The sequence below is a fragment of the Pantherophis guttatus genome, chromosome 3 (assembly GCF_059756535.1).
Source record: "Pantherophis guttatus breed Tessera chromosome 3, ASM5975653v1, whole genome shotgun sequence".
In the NCBI taxonomy this organism is placed as follows: Eukaryota; Metazoa; Chordata; class Lepidosauria; order Squamata; family Colubridae; genus Pantherophis; species Pantherophis guttatus.
In genome coordinates this window covers 78,110,914-78,127,415 of record NC_142065.1, presented here as the reverse complement: position 1 = coordinate 78,127,415, position 16,502 = coordinate 78,110,914, and positions in this window count along the sequence as shown.

Here is a 16,502-nt window from a genome sequence, read left to right as displayed (position 1 = left end):
AGGCCTTTTCAGTTTGATACAGAAAAATTGAAAAGGAGACTTATTCGTGCAGACGAAGCTGTGAAGAATATCTAATTTCTTCTAGCTTGCTTTCTGACCAGCAGTGTTTGAATACAACTCCTGCAATTGGACAGAGATATATTTTGATAATCTTAAACTATATACAGTACAGTTGAAGTGAATTGATTATTCACATAGATAATACTCATTGATTTCTCATCAGGCAAGATAATTTTTGTTGGCTTGTATGTCAAATCATTATCAGTTATTGTTATGGATATATACTGGACAAAGTAGAAGTTAATAAACATGCAGATTTAATATTCTTTACTAAGCTGATTATTTATGATGGCAGGGCCGGGGCAGACACTTGGTATTGAACTTCAGTTCCTGTCACTCCTCTCAGAATAGCTAATGGCAAAAGATCGTGAGAATTATAATCCAAATTATTTGGAAGACCGAAATGGCCTATCCGTTGTTTGGATAAAGGAAGGCAAGTATTATGATGCCACAATGCAAACTCCACCCCTTCAGACATACATCAAAAGATGGCACAAGTACAGTTAGTCCTTGACATATGACCACAATTGGGATCAAAATTTTGGTTGCTAAGCAAAGCAGTTGTTAAGTGAGTTACACCCAATTGTACCACTTTTTTTGCCATGGTTGTTCAATGAATCACTGCAGTTGTTAAGTGAATCACATGGTTGTTAAGTGAATCTGGCTTTCCTCATTGACTTTGCTTCTTGGAAACCAGCTGGGAAGATCACCGATGACAATTACGTGACTCTGAGATGCTGCAACCAAGCATTTGAGTGTTGATTCCATGACTATGGGAATACTGTGATATGTGTGGGATTATAGATGGCTTAGGACCTGGTTATTTACGGGACCGCCTGCTACCACCAATAGCCTCCCACCGGCCAGTACGCTCCCATAGAGAGGGGCTCCTCCGGGTGCCGTCGGCCAAACAATGTCGGCTGTCGGCCCCTAGGGGGAGAGCCTTCTCTGTGGGGGCACCTACGATTTGGAACGAGCTCCCCCCGGAGATACGTAGGATCCCGGATCTGCGCACCTTCCACCGCGCGCTTTTCTATTTTATCAAGCTGGCCTGGCCTAAATCTTCCCCCTTTTTAAATGTGGAAATTTTAAATTTTTAAATTTTAAATCCGTCTTTTTACAGGGGTATGGGTAAGGCATTTTAAATTGGGGAGCCATTTTAGATTTAATTCTGTTTTAAACGTATTTTAATTGTTTATATTGTATGTTTTTAACTTTGGCTGTTCACCGCCCCGAGTCCTTCGGGAGAGGGGGCGGTATAAAAATCTAATAAATAAATAAATAAATAAATAAATAGATAATCCTCATTAACAGTCATAATCAGGATCAGCAATCCCATCACTAAGTGACATGGTCATTAAGTATGACAGTACATGACCGTGACAGACTTACCTTATTTCCATCACACTTATTAAGCAAATTATTTGCAGTGTTTAAGGGACTGCGAGTTGCAATCTTACTGTTGGTTTCTCTATTGACTATGCTTGTTGGAAGCCAGCTGTGAAGCATACAAATGGTGATCACATGACCACAGGGATGCTGCAACAGTCATAAGAGTGAGGACCAGGCAGAAAGTTACTTTGCAGTGCTGTTGCAATTTCAAATGTTTGCTAAACACGATATGTTAAGCGATAACTATCTGTAGTGTTATTGTTCCATATATAAACAACCTCAATGTTTGCACACTAGAAATTTATTATGAGGGACTGAAATAACAATATAACTGTGTCTCTTTTTCAGCTGGAATTGGTCATTTCTACAGGGGAAACAATTCATGGTGACAATAGCAATAGCACTTAGACTCATATACACTTCACAGTGTTTAACAGTGCCTTTAAGCTCTTTACAGAGTCAGCATATTGCCCCCAACAATCTGAGTCCTCAATTTACCAACCTTGGAAGGAGGGAAGGCTGAGCCAACTTTGAGCCAGTGAGAATCAAACTGCCAAACTGCTGGCAGCAGGCAGCCGAAGTATCCTGCAGTACTGCATTCTAACCACTGTGCCACCACTGCTCATATGTGTGAAGACCAATTGTAAGCCTCTATTTTCAACACTGCTCTAATTTCAAACGGTCACTAAATGAATGGTTGTAAATCAAGGACTACCTGTAGCTAACAGGCAGAGTTTATGTCATGATATCTCAGTGTGTGTTTCTAGCAAAGTTGTGGTTTGATCCAGATGCCCCTTTTAAGGATTCTTGTAAGTTCCCAAGAGTAATGAATGTCTAAAGAAGGGATGGATGGCTTGAAAATATCTCTAGCAAAGATTTTAAACTCTTGTTCGATATGAAAAGTATCATTAATTACTTTCAAAACACCAACATTCTATTAGATTATATATAAAAATTAAAAATAATCAGAATTTTGCTGTAGGATTATATCTAATTGTTTATTCTCCTTCCCCTTGACTACTTCTATTATAACTATTACCACTTTCAACATTCCAATTATGAATATAGAAATATGATTATAAAAGTCAAACATGAGCATTATATTTAGCATGTTAATATTTCATTGGCTTATGAATTCATAACGTCGACACAAGATTTAGTTTTCTTTAAAGGCTCCTTGGAAGTAGTTTTAAAATTCAGCAAAGTTCTCCAAGCTGTAAGAGTCCAGCTGCTTTCAGACAGTAAGATAAATTTCATAAATAAATATTTTAAAATTAAATTAAAATTAAAATTGCATCCAATGTTTTGTCATTTCTTTTTTCTAATAGTTCAAAAATGCAAAACCAAACAACCCCTTTCCAAATCCAAGTTCAGTGATGGGATTGAGATTTGAAAAAACAACAACAGCAAGCAATACTCTGTACAGTGGTCCCAAATGGTGGAAGTGCATATGTAGTGTGAAGTTTGATGTCTTCCTCAAAGAGAATTAAGAGTTGGACTGGACACTTTCAGAATGACAGAAAAAGGGCTTCTGCATGTGGTAAAACCTTTATTGCATATAGAATAGAATAGAATAGAATAGAATAGAATAGAATAGAATAGAATAGAATAGAATTCTTTATTGACCAAGTGTGAGTTTGACATAGAAGGAATTTGCCTCTGGTGCATAAGCTCTCAGTGTACACACACACACAACAACAAAATATATGTAGAGCAGACATGACCAATCCACAGCCTGCGGGCCAAATGAGGCCCTTTACATTTAGTAATGTGGCCTCACAAGATCATAAACTTTTAACATTATTGTGTGATTTATATACATTAACTACATTATATATTTTACATGCAGCCCAAGACAATTCCTCTTCACTCAATGTGGCTCAGGCAAGCCAAAAAGTTGGACACTTATGATCTACATTATGGGAGTCCAACTTTTTAGCTTGCCTGGGCTGTATTGGGTGAAAAGAAATTGCCTTGGACCGCATATAAAATATATAGTTAATATATATAAATCACATAATGTTAAATGTTTGCAATCTTATGGGACCACATTATTAGCCATCCAGGGTCACATGCAGCCTTGGGCCATGAGTTGGACACACCTGATGTAGAGTATTGAGAAAGTATTCTTATTAAAAAGTTTAGTTTAATTTATTTTTATTAAATTTATATACCGCCCTTCTCCTGAAGGACTCAGGGCGGTGTACAGCCAGGATAAAAAACCAACAATATAAAAGTTAAAAAAACAATTTAAAATTATTAAATAGTTTGGCCCATAATCTAAAATAACATAAAATAACCCATTAAAAATAATACTTTAGGCCAGCCCTGCTTGATGGAATAATAGTGTTTTAAGGGCGCGGTGAAAGGTACGAAGGTCGGGAATCTGACGAATCTCCGGGGGCAGCTCGTTCCAGAGGGTAAGTGCCCCCACAGAGAAGGCTCTCCCCCTGGGGGTCTCCAGTCGACACTGTCTAACCAACGGCACCCTGAGGAGACCCTCTCTGTGGGAGCATACTGGTCGGTGGGAAGCTATTGGAGGCAGAAGGTGTGGAGGCAGAAGGAAGTGAATAGTGATTACTCTTAAACCTCTTCCTGTCTTATAGTTTCTCAGTATGGTTTTAGTTTAAAGTAGATCCTGTCACACCAACCCTTTGTACATTAAATTAAAGGGTTCCAAATCACAGAAATACTATCTCATATTGGATAATGTCTGCATTTTTTCATTTTCTCTTTTTCGTCTTTCGAATGGCCAACTTAATGATCTAAAACAGATCATAATAAAACTAAAGGAAACAATAAAACCAACATCCCAAATAGCCAAAGCCGAAATCTGGAAATCTGGACATCATCATCATCTATACTCCTTAACCCATCAACAATTAATAATAAATCTCTCAGCTCCAGCCTCACCTCCTCCTAATGTGGAGAGAAAATACATATTTTAATGATTCTTTGAAGTCTAGGGGAGTGGGATACTGCCAGATCTCAGTGGGAAGGATTTTCCACAAGACAGGGGCCTCTACAGAGCAGATATATTTTCTAGGCCTTCATAGAAAGGAAGGAAAGGGAGTAAGCCCATCCTATTCAACCTGGTGGCAGGGCAGGTACCCACCTCAGTCAGAGGTGGTCCTGCAAATAACCAGATTCTATTCTATACAAGGCGTTAAAGCACCTTGGATTGCATCCAGAAAAAGCTTAATATAGTTAAGTCAGAGAAGGTTCTTCTCTTCTCCATTCTCACAGAGTCTAAGTATGGTGTGGACATTGGGAGTTACACATCCCTGAGGAAACAGGAACAACCTTATGCTGGAAATGAGTGACCAGAGAATAAGTCCTGGATGGTGAAATCTTTCCACAGAAAAGAAAGATCATGAGATCATACACATGTATCCTGGATAGCTGCTTCTAGTGAGTAGGTTGCAGGAACTGGGGTTTTGTGGTTGGCTAATGAGTCAAGAGTCGGGAAAGACTTGGGGACTCCAACACAGCTCACAGTTGTAATGTACTCTACATGGAGATAAAGCTCAGCAGAGCCTCATTTCTTTATCACTTTTGCAATTACTTTTTCACTGCTTTTTAAACATTAAGGACGTTTGGAATGGCAAGTTTTATGGCATTCAGTGAGTGAATTTCCTCCAATCCTTAGCAAAATAAGTTTAAATATGAGTTTAAGGACATAGAAAAATTCTTTTTTTGAGGGGTGAGAATAAATGGCAAAAGGATGACTACACTGTTGCTTTTGAAAAGTTATAAATGGATGTAAAGGTCCAGAAGAATTTCAAATAAGATTTTGAAATTTATTGTAAAATCTTTCTTGTGAGAAATGGCTGTTATTTTGAATTTGGGGGGAAAAAAATGATATGATGTATTTTGAATGTTGGACCAGAAGGAACTAAACAGCAATAGCACTTAGACTTATATACCATTTCATAGTGCTTTTACAGCCCTCTATAAGATGTTTACAAAGTCAGCATATTACTCCCAACAATCTGGGTCCTCATTTTACCCACCTCGGAAGGATGGAAGGCTGAGTCAACCTTAAGATGGTGAGATTTGAACTGCTGAACAGCAGCTAGCAGTTAGTTAAAGTAGCGTACAGTACAGCACTCTAACCACTCCGCCACCTTGGCTCACATTTACAATTAAAGGAGAAGGACACTTAAATTCGACTTGGTGACACAATGGTATGAAATACTGGATGTGTTAAAAGATATTTGTGAACAGTGACTCAGAAGTTAATTTTAAGGAAGTCTGCTATTATAGATAGGCTGCATGTAAATAATGTTGTGGAAGAGGAACAGATTTTACCTGATAAGACTGAAATTGATTAGAATATGGATTTAAAAATGACAGTTTACAAGAAAGAACAGGAAAAGATATAATTGGATTTACAAACAAAACTGGTTAATGTCTCAATAAGGAAAAGAGAACTACAAAAACAAACTAGAAGAGTGACCTGGATAACTTTGCTATATTGGTCTTACAAAAGACATCCGTTAAATTTTTGAAGGAAGTTGTGAGATGGAACAAAAATAAAAAAGGAAAATAAAAAAGTGAATTCCTTTAATTCCTTGAAGGAATTAAAGACCAAGATTGTTCACAGTAATGAACATAAACTAGGTTTGTTTGATCAAGGTTAAGGTTATGTTGCTATCTCTAAATACCCTAAATTGACTTTTACTGACTAGGACAAAATGGTGAGGTTTTCTTTATAGATAAGAGATTGGAAGTAGAGATCATTGTATTTTAAGAGAGGTTAATAATTTCTAAAATTGTTGATACTAGTTATGACAAAGGGGTAAGTTACTTTTTTATATACCGTACTTTTTATTTATCTTTAATATATTGATATTTTTTTCCTTTCTCTTTTCTTTCCTTTTTTCTTTTTTGCACTGTTTTTTATATTTTATTTTTAGTTCTATTCGCTTTTATCTTTTTCATTACAACATTTAATAAAAAAATATTAAAGAAGCAAATGAGCATATGATTTTTATTACTTTAATTTATTTTTTTTTTGCATCTTACTTGCCTTTTGCTGGTGTTGGACCATAATAAAATTTTGATTTGATTTGAAGCATATGAGCATTTCTTTCAAACAAGCTGTTATTCAATTTTTTTTTAAAAAAAATTCCAGTGTAGAGATATTATGAAAAGCTGACTAGATATAATCACACCAAAGTCACTTTGCTGAAGTTCCACTACTCAATGTTTGGTGTCAAGAAATTAGTGCACACAGTAATATATTGATAGGCTTATATGCTTCCTGGCTTTGTCCCAAATGTATATAAGTATTGGTTAATTTGTAAGGGAGGCTATTTTTAAATGGGGACTTTTTCTTGCTAACCCAATGCAGCAATAGTAAAGTAATGTGAATGATGACAAATTCTTTCCCTGTCTTTGTGCAACGAATCTGGGGCTTGCCCTCCTAACAGTTGGAGGTGGAATTAGTATACAATCTCTGACAAAGCATTGGTGGAGAGATCGATTAGGTTGCTTTCAGATCTCATATTTATCACAAGGCAAAGCCATAAAGCCTCTTGTAAGATTCTAGCAACAATACCATTTATTAAAAGTTGCTGGTCAGACAGCCTTGCAGTCTGATAGAGAACAAATATAGCAGATGGGGCTAATGCAATGCAAATTAGATATATATCGACTATATGCATGTCAGTGGCCCTCCAATATTTTTGTGTGTGTGGGATTCTTTTAATGGAAAGCTCTGCTAATCAGGGATTCTTTGAACTATATCATCTAAACTTGAAGTCATACCTTGTATCACACATTCTTTTAAAATACAGTAGTTGACCTCCTATAGATACCCATCACAGTCATCAGTTGACATGGGCAACATTATACTACCTGCAAGACAAGGAAGACTGAGTGGCTTGATTATTTATTTTTTTATTTATTTTTCATTCATTCATTCATTCATTCATTCATTCATTCATTCATTCATTCATTCATCTATTCATCTATTCATTTATTTCACATTTATATGGCTACAGAAGCGACTCTGGGTGGCGTAAAAAATTAATAAAAATTACAAATGTACAAAACAGCTATTATAAAAATATAAATTCGTTATTAAAAATGAAAAGACACTATAAAAATGTAAAGCATACAAATCACACAAAGAGAGTGAAAGATCACCTACAATGGAGCCATCTAAGAATGTCCCTAGAAATAACCAGATTTTGAAGGTCTTTCAGAAGAATAACAGCAATGGTGTTACTACTGGTTTTATAGCTCCACCCACTGGCCCTGACATCATCAGAAGCAATCTGCGCATGCAAAGAAGCTGCGCATCCCATTGTGAACTGGTAGTAAAGGTAAGTAGAACCCACCCCTGAATAACAGGGATAGAGATAATCTGACTTGGTGCAGGAGAGGAGAATGTTCCACAGAGTGGGTACCACAACAGAGAAGGCCGCATCCTGGGACAAACCAAATGTGATGGTGATCTGGCACAAAAGACATGATGTGGATACCATCTGCTACCAATGATTGCAACAGTCTCAGGATTAAACTCCTGCTTTCATCCTGTAGTCTTCTCTATGCTTTTGAAGAAATGAATTGCATATAGTAGCTTCATATAATAAAGGTCCAGCTTTGTTTACTTTATTGTTTAGAAACTGATAGGTCATTTTCCCAGCTGTTTCATTTGGAAATTTTTCCACAATGTGTGGCCCCATGCATTGAGGAAACTATTCTGTTCCATCCTGATTCAGGATGGATCTTCTTAATAGTTCCCACATTATAGAAGTTAAAAGTTCCAGAAACAGAAAAACAAATTGTGATGCCTATTTAAATTCCTATTTGATCCAAAGCAACAAAGAAACAAACATATAAGTCTGGAATCCATAGATTTGGCTTTGTCAGTGGGATCTGATATTATTTTGCAGAACATCATAGCTGTGATACAAGTGATGAAATTCTGATCATCTCAAAGAGGGCCCGCATGTGGACATTACACATGCATATTCCAGCATAATGGAAGTTTAATCCAGGCTGTCTCCTATAGGAAATTATATTTTCCATGTAGTTGGGCAGTGATATACCCCTAAAAACCCATTCTGTTCTGTGTTCAATGTCTACTTCTTAAATATGTAGGTTTCTGGATAGGGGATTGTCTTTTTCAGTGTTATCAGACACATATAGATATACATAATGCAGAATATCATCATATTAGCCATTGTCTATCCACTGCAGGATTCTTCATGTTTCCAACCTACTGTATTTTTCAGAGTATAAGACACACTTTTTTCCCTCCTAAAAAAGGCTGAAAATTTGGGTGTGTTTTATACTCCAAATGTAGCTTTTTCGAAGATTTTTTTCAGCCCTAATGAGGCGCTAGTGAGTGAAGCGATCTGCGTGCTTTGTCTGCTCCCTCCGACTCTCAGCTGTGAAGCTTTTTTTCAGCCCTAAGGAGGTAGTAGCGAGTGAAGCGCTTTGCCTGCTCCCTCCGACTCTCAGCTGTGAAGTTTTTTTTCACTAGCGAGTGAAGCAATCTCCGTGGTTTGCCTGCTTTTCTCATTGCTGCTCTCTCCAAAGATCAGTTGTGCTTTAGAAGCTGTTTTTTATCCCCAAGCAGGGGATAAAAACCAGCAAACTAATGTGCTGAAGCTGATCAGACTAAGGACGATAGCCAGATGAATACCTGGTAGGCAGATTTTTTTCCCCCTATTTTCCTCCCCAAAAACTAAGCTGCGTCTTATACTCCGGTATGTCTTATACTCCAAAAAATACAGTATATGGCCCTGAGCTTTCTTTTGCCAATTGGGCCCGCAATACTTGCTGATGTCATTGATCCATCTTGTTTTAGGTCTCTTTCGTGGATGCTTTTTACCATTCCACCTGCATCAGTTCTTCTTGCTATGTGACCAGCCAATTTCCATTTCAATTTTTTTTTACTCTCTTGCAGAATATAATGCAGAATATAGAAAAGAGATACCTTAATTCCTTCTTGCAGTGGGCCATCCTCCAATGCTAGGGTCATACTTTGGTCACAGTGTACAGGATAATACTATCATAGCTTCAAGAAAATGACCAGAATTGAGTTTTCTGTCTATCCAATTCCCTTCCCTTCAGAGGTGGTATTCAGCCAGTTTGGATCGGTTCACTCAAACTGGTTGCGGAAATTGTGGGTGGGCCTGCCCGCCCACCCCAGCTCTATGCCATCCTATTTAGGCACGTTTTTTAGCCACGCGCATGTGCAGACGTGTGTGTACTCACATTTGTGAACTGGTAGGGAAGGTGAATACCACTCCTGCTTCCCTTCCCTTCCCTTCCAACACATCTTTATTTATTTATATAATATAATTTATAGCACATATTATATATATGTCATATAGTTGGCAGAATACATTTTGCAGGATTCTTTAGCTGTTCTTTGTTAAAAGAAAAAAATCTCAGAGAATGTCAAAAGTCCTTCATTTTAAGCTATCGGCTGTTGGTTGAAATGACTACAGAAAGACATAACATGTTTCTGCACTGGTTTGGATCCATTATGTAATGATGCCTTCCACAAGGCCTCTGGCTCTGGCGCTCTCTCAAAATCCCTGCCTGTTCCTCTATTGTCAGGAATGATTTAAAATAAAAAACACTTGCACTTTTGAACCATAAAACAAAAATACAAAGCTGAAATCAAAAGAAGGAGGTAAATTACTTTTACTGCTCTGCAAAGAAACTTTCACTTGGCTATTTCCTGTTGTTCTGAAACTCTGAAAAAATCAATATAGAAACATATCATAGACTGAAGGCAGGTCATCTGTGCACTAGGTGTTTTCAACCATCAACTTTGAAGGGGGTGCATATGGCTCCAACCTGAATGTACTATTCTTTGCACTAAGTGTCCTGTTGAAACTATATTTTTGCTCTGGCTAACCATTTCAATGGTTATTACATTTTAGTGTTTCAAACTCCCATCTTCTATTATAGATTCACTGCTAGATCAATATGACAGAGGCAAGATAAAAGGCAGTTAGGTGTACATGCTTATTTGAGGCCAAAAAACTCAACCCAGAAAGGATATATCTGACAGAAATGAAATACCGAAACGGTATGTGATCTGTTATATATCACCACATTCTTTCTTTCTTTTTTTGTGTAGCTTCCTCTTTTTTCAACCCAAGTTTGTACTAAGCCAATCACCTGTCTCAATATCTTTCTTAATTTTGAGATTCTCCTGGCTGCTTTGCAAATTTGGAATGAGCGTTTTCCCTGAGGGAAAGAAAGTTTTTTTAAAAAAATGCAATCTCTACTTCTGAGAGAAGACAGCAGAACATATTTGCTTTTAGGCAGGAGTCATAAAAAGGAATTCTGACATGCTACACATCCCAACCAGAGGCGAGTATGGGATGCTGTAAAAATGAAATGGTGATTTGAAGCCATAATGAATTTTTTGCACAAGCAGGTGAGCTAGCTGGAAGGAGAATCCAATTCATAGCTACTCTTTTTCTATTCTTCCTACTCAGAACAGGAACACAGGATTCCTGAAAGCAATCATGTTGATATCTGCATATATAATAACTGATCCATGGTTAAAATTGCTGCATTTCTGAAAGTCTATGGAGATTCTCAGTCATCCAGGTCATGGTTGTCCCAAAGGTGCTTTTTCAAGAGGCAACTGGACTTTCTTGTTTTTCTTTGAAGACATTTCACTTCTCGTCCAAGAAGCTTCTTCAGTGCTGATTGGATGCTGGGGGAATGGAAGGATTTATATTCCTTGCAGACAGCTGGTCATTTGCATCCTTTTAGAGAGTTACTGAGGCCACTGGAAGGTTTATCTGTGTCCTCAGGGTCACTTGAGTAATACAAATGGATGTGGAGCCTTCTTGGAAGTGCTGAAAGGACTGTGTTGTAGACTGGAGATAGATGATATTTCTAAAATTAAAAAACTAGACCCGGATGAGACCATGGTTTCATATGATGTGATTTCCCTCTTTACCTGCATTCCAACAACTGAAGCTGTCATGGTAGCAAAGAAATGACTGTTACAAGAAAGCACCTTAGGTAACAGAACCAACCTCAGCCCAGACCATATATGTACCATGCTAGCCCTTTGCCTAGCTACTACCTATTTTAAATACAATGAAGGTTTCTGCAAATAAAAACACAGCTGTGCCATGGGTTCACCTGTGTCCTCCATTGTGGCCAACTTCTATATGGAAGAAGTAAGCCCTAAGCTCCTTCACAGAAATTTCACCTTCTCACTGGTATAGATATGTGTGCAATAATTGAGTCAAGATCAAAACACAGTAATTAGAAGCATTCACCAAGTATATCAAGTCTGTGGACAGATACATCAAATTAACATCCTCAGATGTTAAAGAAAATAGTCTAGCCTTCCTGGACTGTGCAGTACATATTAAGGAAGACAGAAGCCTTAACACTGAAGTTTACAGAACCCCCTCATTCCCCTCCAGATCAATATGTACATTTTGATTCTCACCACCCACTGAAGCACAAAATAGGAGTTATCAAAATCCTACATCACTGAACTGAAGGCCTGCCTACCAGCAAAGATGGGGAAAAAATGTACTAAAACACATCAAGCAAGCCCTCAGAATGTGTGGCTGTCCCAAGTGGGCCTTCACCAAATCCCAAAAAAAACACCCAGCAAAAGCTCCTCCATAACAGACAAAGAAGAAAATAATAATTGAAACAAAATTGTCATTCCATTCATTTCAGGAATATCTGAAAAGCTCAGGAGGATCTTCAGTCAACGCAACGTACTCATTAAGGCAGAAGCTTGTCCACTCCAAGGATAAAGCACCCAGACACAAACTGAGCAACATGGTATATATAGTACAATGCAGTGAGACATGTGCAAATATGTACATTGGGGAAACAAAACAACCATTTCATAGATACATGGCACAACATAGTTGAAAAACCCATCAGGACAAGATTCAGCATTCCATCTGCATTTAAAAGACAAAGGCTACTCTTCTGAAGACAGCAAAGTCCACATTTTGGACAGAGAGGACCGCTGGTTTGAAAGAAGGATAAAAAAGGCCTTCTATATCAAAATTGAACAGAGGGGGAGGGCTACAACATCATCCACCTCCAGTCTACAACAAGTCCTTTCAACAGTTTCAAGAAGGCTCCATAGCCATTTGCATTACTCAGGTGACCCTGACAACACAGATAAACCTCCAAATAGCCTCAACGACTTTCTAAAAGAATGTAAATGACCATCTGTCTACAAAGAATTTAAATTTAAATCCTCCCATTTCCCCCATCCAGTCAGAGCTGAAGAAATTGACAAATGAAATCCTATCAGAATCATATTCTCATTGTATTGTATTCTTGTATTCTTTTCTTACTCCTTTGTTTCTGTCTCTTGATAAAACTAGTTCTGGGCATGATAAAGTATAGATTTAAACTTTTTGCTCTAGCTAGAGATCAAACCAATAGAGTTCATGGAGTTGTGCCTTTGCCCTTGCCCTTTCTGCCCTTACATTCTTGCTGGTTCTCTACAATGGTAATTATTACTCTTTTTTCTGTTTTATTCCTTCATCTGTAAAACTGCGAGTGTAGTAACTATCCTCAGAGAATCGTTGCAAAATCTTAAAAAGGTTACTATGGTAACCATGATACACATTAAAAGTCCTGTGGCAATCATAAATAACAACAGTTATGACTAATGTGCTTTAGTCCAACTTAATTCCACGAGAGAGGTTTAAGCATATACTTCATTCTTTTGTCAATACTGATGGGTTTTGTAGGTGGTAATGCTCACACCTGAGAGCTCACGTCTGAAATTAAATTCAACATGAGGACATTTACATAATGAATATTCTCCTTTCTATGAGCAGGAATTTAAGATTCTTGAAAAAAGGATGTTGGGACCTTTAGAAGCCCCCTCTAAACAATGTGGGTTGCACAGGGGAAATCTTTCCACTGTGGCTCTATTTTAGACTGCAATTCTATATAGATTTAACTGTGAGTGAATCTGTTGCAATGAACTCAATGGCTTTTATTTTTCAGTACACATGGGAAAATTATAGGAATTTTCTCTTTGTTGATTTAAGATCTCCATCTTCCCCAGCATGTCCCCACACCTACTCCACTTTGTTCTGCAGAGCCTTGTTTCCATCTGTTCACTGATAACATTTTAGGGGCAGCAGAGAATGAAAATAATGGGAGTGCAAAGTGTCTTTGAATTCAAAGCATTTAAAGTTTGAAATGCTCTGTTTGGATTCCAAACAGAAGGTTTGTATTGGAAAAGCAAGTTACCTTGACTGTGCTAGAAGGTTGTTTTTTTTTTTTAGTTTAAGGTAGCTCTTTTCTGCATTTGAGACAAATTGTGGGTTGTTTTTCAGAATGCTTCTGGGGTGTTAGGCAGCCCACTTGAAAAAGACCTTTTGAATAGTTTTGCACACCCTAAAGCAGAGGTCTTCAAACTTGGCAGCTTTAAGACTTGTGGACTTCAACTCCCAGAATTCTCCAGCAGGCTGGAGAAATCCTTTTTCCTTGAACTTCCTTGAAATCCTTTTTCCTTGAACTTCCATACACAAACATAACTCAAGGCCCACTTTTTCCTTCTTTCTTGCTACCATTCCTTTGTTTCTGCTCAGACACAGCAGCCTAAGAAATGTAGACTGTAACCTCCATGTTTGAATTGATTATATCAAACAAATGACTGTAATCATTGCATTTTTGAATTAATACCTTTATGAACCGTGTATTATCTGTCCCGGGTGGTGGTGGTAGAGAAACTGATTTGAATAAATGAATCAACCGCATATAAAGAAAATCAGTACAAAATGTTTTATAGGTGGCATTTAACACCGGCGAGATTGGCTAAAATGTACGCAAATATGAAACCGGACTGCTGGAAGTGTAAATATAAGGATGGAACATTCTATCACATGTGGTGGCAATGCACCAAAGCAAAGAAATATTGGGAACAGATAAGGAGATGGTTACAGGAGATAACAGGAGAACAAATTGAATTTAAACCTGAATTATTTTTATTAGGAATAATTAATCAAAAGATAAATAAGCAACTCCAACATATCATTTTACATATAGTAACAGCAGCATGAATTGTTTATGCCCAATGTTGGAAACTTGAAAATATACCATCCAATGAGAGGATTATTCATAAGATATTATAATGTGCTGAGATATATAAACTCACATTAGAAATAAGAGGCAAGGAAGAAACAGAATTTTACGAGGTTTGGGATAAGTGGTATAAGTGGTAGAACAGAGAAACAAAAATGTATAGAAATAAATGTAGATAACTGTAAGAGACACATGACACAGTACTGTTAAAAAATGCTTATGTAAATTGGAAAAATGGAAAATAAAAATTAAAAAAAGAAAGAAAAAGTAATGCAATAATATTTCACCAAGCATTTGTCCATCTGAGAAGAAAACTGGAGAGTGGGAAGAAGATTCTGGAAAAGAGAATGTCTGGAAAAACAATCCATCATTGAAGGATGCAGCTTGCCAAGTATCTCTTGACATATGATTTTCACACCGGGAAAATAATGGATGGCTCCATTCCAGCTCAGAATGTGGTTTCTGGCAAGTTTACTGATGAAACTGTCTACCAAATTAAGAGAGAGAAGAGAAATCTTTTTAGAGTGCTCGTCTGCTTAGCCTTTATGTAAATTAGAACCACTAAACTCTACAGTATAACAAAAATAATGTCTGATGCCTCTTCCAATTTTTTTCAAATTATACTAACTGTAAGTATGTGCAATATGGGCTGCCAGCAGTCAGCTTTAAGGACAGAAAAGAGGCCGCTTCCTCCAGTGACCTACAGGGACCCACTATTTCTACTTAAAATGTAAACTCTTAACTTTATCTGCAACATTTTTTTAAAATAAAATTGTAAGTCAAATAAAATATTTGCTTCTTATGTCTTCCTAACTGTTAGGAAGCGAATATTTTATTTAACTTACAATTTTATTAAAAAAAAACATCCAAATTCAACAATATCTTTGAAAGACAACAGAAGGATTTTGTGTTTTAAACAATTCCAAAACTGATAGATTCATTCATCCAGCCTGATTCTTTGAGTGCATGCCTTATTCTTTTTTCTGGGTAAAAAAATATCAATGCATCTTTTTTTGAAAAAGAAGTAAATATGTGTGTTTGAATAATGTTTGAAATATTATTATAAATCTTTGTTTTTATTTTATATTAAGATAGAGGCACCATTATTATGAATTACTAATCATTTTATTTATTGTTTCAGCCCATAGGCCATAATATAATGTAACCTATCAGGAAGGCAATAAAACAGTAATTAAAAAAAATAAAATAATATCAGGTTAATAGTCACAAAAATAAAATCATTTAAACTCTCTATGGTTTGGAAAAAGTATTTATAATATTCATCCGGGGTTTGAAAAAAAAACCCCAGTTTCTTTAGGATAGCTGTCAATTATTTTTTTTTCCCATTTGATTTTTGTGGGATCACGCCAGAATACTTTCTACATATTTGGTACATGCAGCAGAATCATTTGGCCAATAAAGCAAATTTGGAGAGATATCTAAACCAGTTTTTCTCAACCTCAGTAACTTCGAGCTGTGTTGACCAACTCAGCATTCTGTCTGGGAAATGACAAGGATAGACAGGTTGGAAGTGTGAGATTTTTTTAGGAGCCAGCTGCCATGTATGGCCAATGTCATTGTTGCATCCTATAAGCTTGTCAGTGCTAATTGGAGGGAAGGGACAATAATTAACTTTTAATGTTACTTCATGTTTTCCCCCTTTTTTCCAGGCTACTCATCTTTAACAGTTACGCCATACATGGCAGGCAGCTGTAACTTGATCTTTATGTTAATAATTGCTGACTAACTTTGGAAAATGCACTTTTCATGCAGTTGAAGTTTTGTTAAAAAAATAATAATCTTAAATTTCTTCATAAATGGGATGAAAAAGCCTGAAATCAAAACTGAAAATAACATTATAAAAAAGCAAAAATTCCATATGCATCACTACAAATTGCTTTTATGTTACAGTTTAATTGGACTAGCTGAGGGGATCAGGAGAAAATACCAAAAAAGAACAGAAAGGAAAGGAA